Below are 5,303 nucleotides of genomic sequence, written 5' to 3'. Positions count from 1 at the left end.
TTGACTGGTACGGACAGGTACAGGCGGCTGCTGTAGAATTGCTGACGCAGGCGGCTGCAGGTACAGTTTGGTACGGTCAGTCTGAATGGTGCAGAACTGTGCATAACAGTTATATGACTCCCTCATCTTTTGAAACGCCTCTTCAGCCTGTTTTTCCATGGCGCGCTTTCCATCTTCATATGCTTGTTGGAACTGTTTTTCCATGGTGCGCTTTCCATCTTCGTATGCTTCTTGGTACTGTTTCTTCATCATTTGCTGTGCCTCTTCAATCTCAACTTGATGCTTGACTCTGTACTCTTCTTGAATTTGTAGCTTCCAACGCTCCATCCTGGACATGTAAGCGCCAAGAATCTGCCCTTCACCTTTCCAAAACATGCCATATGTTTTGTTTGGTGAGGGAGAGTGGTTCAAATCTGCAGGTCGTAAGGCCACTTCATGCACCTCACCAGGAAATCCAAATTCCACAGCCCAACGAAGGTGCATGAAGTGGCCTTACGACCTGCAGATTTGAACCACTCTCCCTCACCAAACAAAACATATGGCATGTTTTGGAAAGGTGAAGGGCAGATTCTTGGCGCTTACATGTCCAGGATGGAGCGTTGGAAGCTACAAATTCAAGAAGAGTACAGAGTCAAGCATCAAGTTGAGATTGAAGAGGCACAGCAAATGATGAAGAAACAGTACCAAGAAGCATACGAAGATGGAAAGCGCACCATGGAAAAACAGTTCCAACAAGCATATGAAGATGGAAAGCGCGCCATGGAAAAACAGGCTGAAGAGGCGTTTCAAAAGATGAGGGAGTCATATGAGCAGCAACGTGAGAAGGAAACCTCTGATTTGCTTCAAGAATTGCAACAGCAGTGGAAAGATGAATTTGAGTGCAAGCTTTGCTGCTCTGAGAGAAGGAGTAGAATATTGTTTCCATGCAATCATTTTCGGCTTTGTGCAACATGTGCGGCGCAAGTTGATGGTCCTTGTCCGTGGTGTCGTATTCCAGTGGAGCAGATTTTCCAGGTGATAAGAGTGAAGTGTTTCCCCCAAGGAGGTTTGCCTTTCCATCTTTAATCATTTGGAAGAACTAAAGGTTTAGCAGGCTTGTGTACATGGCTTCAGTAACACTGAAGCATGTAGGGATTCAGGCCTCTTCTTTTAATGCAGATCATACTGTGAATTTGGAAGTCATAATGGATGACCCTGATTTGGTTGTACCTAATACTCAGAATTAATGTTGAAAATTGCAACTTATAATGTGAAGGGGTTAAATAATTCTGTTAAACTGAAGGCCTTATGGTCATGGATATGGATGCAGGATTTGGATGTAATTTGCTTGCAAGAGCATAAGTTGCATGCTCAAGCTAACTCTGTACAGCATTATAGAGGTTTTACTTTGTTTTTTGGCGGTAGTCCTGGCCAATACTCTGGGACACTAATTGTCATTAGAGATAAGTTCTCTCCTACTGTTGCCTTTAATCATGCTTCTGGTAGATGTTTAGGGGTTAATATACAGTCTGCGTATGGTTTGCTACTGATTTGCAATATATATGCTCATAATGCGACAGTACCTCGTACTGCACTTTGGGACTACATCTCTGCAATGCCTGCATTTCATGGTATTATTTGTGGGGATTTTTTAATATGGTGACACAACCTGCAGATTCAGTTACAGGGGCTCCTCTTGCGCACTCTGATGAAATGGCTAAATGGTCCGTGCTGCAGTCTGTACATAATTTACTGGATGTTTGGTCTGCTACTTCTTCCTTGCAGGGCTTCACCTTTCAATCACAGGCCTATAGACAGTCTTGGTCCAGGCTAGACAGATTGTATGTATGTTGTGATGAGTGGTGTCCCCCCCAAATTCAGACCTCGGTGGATTATGCTCTGCACTTATCTGATCATTTTCCGCTTTTAGTTCTTTTTTGTGAGTATAATTGGCAGGGGCAAATGCAGGATTGCAGAGATCATCGGCCACCGAAGATTAATAACTTGCATCTACAGAAATTGTTGTTTGTTCATCATGTGCAGGCTAATGTTGAATTTGTGAGTCAGTTGGATTGTTCTCCTACTTTGCGCTGGTTATCTTTTGTTCAGGGCATGCAGCATGTAATAAGATTTTGTGGTAAGGTATTTGCTCAGAAAGACCGTGCTTATATTCAGAGTTTACAGAATCAACTAGAGGGCTTGCGTCATAGTAGAGAGTCTGGACCTTTGTCTGCTGAGGATGAGAATGCCATAAGTAGATGTATCCAGTTGCTTCAAGGGAATGATATTAAGTAGCTCAGAAAGCCAAATATCTTGCCCGATGTTTTGCTCCAAAAGATCAGGCTTGCATTTCTAAACCCTTTTTTCAGAAATTGAAATCTAAACGAAGTCGAGAAACTTTAGCCAGTATCACTCAGGATGATGGTACAGTTCTATCTAAAGGGATTGATATTATGGAAGCATGCACAGATTACTTTGGGAAAATACTTAATTCTGATTCAGTGGATTCAGATATCAGGAAGCTAGCTACTGAGACCTTGCTTAAGTTTGTGGACCCATGTATTGATATCCAAACTGCTCAAAGGCTGGATGCTATGTTTACACCTGATGAAATTATCTCAACTGAAAAATGACAAAACTCCGGGTATGGATGGACTCTCAAAGGAGTTTCCGGAGGAGTACTGGTTTCTGTTATCTGATATGATCATTGATATGTTAAATGAAATTTGGAGAGAGCAATACATGGATCCACAACTTAAGCAAGGCATTATCAAGCTTCTACCTAAACAAACATTCTGTACTACACTGTCTCACTGGAGACCAATTACGATGATGGGTATTATTTATAAACTGCTGGCTAAAGTTCTTGCAATTCGTTTGGGTCCAATTTTACAGAGGGTTTTACATGCAAGTCAATCTGGGTTTGTCGGTGGTAGATCTATTTATGACAACATACTGGCAGTTCAGTTAGGCATAGAGTATGCTCTTCAGGCTGATCAACAGATGGTTCTAATGCAGTTGGATTTTAACAAGGCCTTTGACTCAGTTAATTGGGGTTTTGTGCATAGTACTCTTATCTAAAATGGGTTTTGGCCCCAATATTGCTCGTATTCTCTTCTTGATTGGTCGTAATGCTGAGTCTTTTGTTGTTGTTACTGGCCGTATGAGTGCAACAGGTATTGAGATCAAAAGATCAGTCTGGCAAGGCTGTCCTTTGAGTCCTTTACTTTTTACAGTGGCCACTCATCCGTTATTCTGCATGCTTGAAAAACTATCTGGTGATAATCAAATTCTGGGGTTGACGGTCAGAAATAAGCAATTGAAAGGGCTTGGGTTTGCAGATGACACTATTCTATTTCTCAGAGCATGTAATGTTAATATTGCCAAATCTGCTTAACTTGTACAGTGATGCGTCAGACCTCTCTCTCAATATCTCTAAGTCTACTCTGATAAACATCAATGCTGCAGAGTTTGATTCTCTCATTTGGCCAGGTAAAGGGGTTCAGACTGGGCAGATCTTTAGGTACTTAGGTTACCCACCACTGGGGTTGCAGGGGTCTAACCGGGGGACCTCATTGATTGGGTTCTTAACAAACTCAGGCGTAAACTGGACTACTGGAAATCGGATGAATGGCCCTGGCACGTTCGTTTACGAATAGTTCAATCCATACTCATCCCGTATTTTCACTATTTCCTGCCCTTATTAGATTGGAGACCCTCTCATTGTTGTCAGTTCATTAACTCTCTCCTGCTGGGGTTTCTTTGGAGGAAAGATAGGAACAATCATCCTATCCCCTTGCTTAACTGGAAAACTGCTGCTTCCCCGACTGATATGGGAGGCTTGGGAATCTTAGATACGGAAGGTGCTTTGCTAGACTTGAGGGATCTTTACATACTTTAGTCAAAAAAAGTTTACATCAAAAGACTGGGATAATTAACCAAAAAGGGTAGTGAGGCTTACTTTTTGAAAGATAGCTATGGTTCATCAACCCAAAAAGGAATTCAAAAAGAGGTAAATAGAGTTATTTTATTTATCCAAGATGGGGAAAGTGAGCAACAAGACGATCCCAATCTTCCAAAGAAGCACCCTCAATTGGGTATCCCTTCCATTGTACCAAGACTTCCCTGATCGTTCGATGATGCAACTTCTTCTCCTCCTTCATATCCAAGATTTGCTCGGGTTCCATGTGAAATTCTTCCTGATTTATAAGAATAGTATCTTTGTCATTTAAGATGTGAAGCGGGCTAAATAAGCATAAGTGCTAACCTCATTTGACACTAAGTCATATAATTTGTTGTCTTCTTCAATTGTCATTGGTTGGTTTCATAAATGTCATAAATGATAGGTAAGTTATGCTAGTTATGGCATACAATAGGTCCAAAATCCCTCATGAATCAGTCAACAAAAGGTACGCACTCATATGTATCATAATCTAAGGATATACTGTGGGTCAGCCTGGGCACCTCACATATGGTCTCTATGAAGGGGTCTTATAATCGCCGATTATAAGGATTGTTCTTGAGCATATGATCTAAATAGCCAGGTTTGATGCCTATGATGCTTATAGCCTATGTGTGAAGTATGCCCTTCAATTGGTAAGCAAAAGTGTCCTTTTTGGCCCTGTTTGTGATGTTTGCGGTAGTTTTTGGAGTAAATTTAGATCCTGAAGGAGATTTCTTTCAAAACTTTCATATAAAACATGCATAATAAGACCTCCCTCACACACTGCTAGCTTCATAACCCTATGTCATGATGACCAGTTGTAATCAACGATTATAAGGGTCCTTCACAACATATAACTTTTTTGCTATGAGCCTGATGTGTATGATCTGTAGACTCTGTGGATGAAGTATAGATATTAGATGAGCTCAAAATCTCTCAATTAGGCCGAAACAATGTCCAAAATGGCAATTTTTAGCAGTATTTGATTGACATATGATGACCTGATGCATTCCAAGCTTGCATGCTTTGTAAAAGATGTTAGTTTAATCCCATATGACAGCTTGGTAACATTAAACATGTGCACTTAGAAGGACACTTGTAATCGATGATTATAAGGACTCTTCTGAACATATGACTTTTTTGATATGAGCCTGATGTGTGTGACCTGTAGACACTGTGAATGAAGTATGGATGTCAAATGAGCTCCAGAATCTCTTAATTAAGCCAAATTAGTGTCCAAAATGGCAGTTTTTAGCAGTATATGACTGACATATGATGACCTGATGCATTCCAAGCTTGCATGCTTTATAAAAGATGTTAGTTTAATCCCATATGACAGCCTGGTAACATCAAAAGTATGCACTTAGAAGGACACTTGTAA

The 5,303-nt window shown here is 40.8% G+C and overlaps 1 long non-coding RNA gene across 1 annotated transcript in view; it reads left to right on the top strand.

Moving 5' to 3' along the window:
• The window catches only part of LOC147605363 (uncharacterized), a 25,902-nt gene extending 24,402 nt beyond the window's left edge, over window positions 1-1,500 (top strand). The window contains exon 2 of the long non-coding RNA XR_015265167.1: window positions 1,310-1,500. This is a non-coding gene — a long non-coding RNA (uncharacterized LOC147605363). The remainder of the gene's footprint in view (window positions 1-1,309) is intronic.
• Window positions 1,501-5,303: the final 3,803 nt, after the last annotated feature.

This window comes from Cibotium barometz, chromosome 59, assembly GCF_041138505.1.
Source record: "Cibotium barometz isolate CiBa-2024 chromosome 59, ASM4113850v1, whole genome shotgun sequence".
Classification (NCBI taxonomy): Eukaryota; Viridiplantae; Streptophyta; class Polypodiopsida; order Cyatheales; family Cibotiaceae; genus Cibotium; species Cibotium barometz.
The sequence above is the reverse complement of the archived record's forward strand: the minus strand, read 5'-3'. Positions and strand labels throughout refer to the sequence as shown.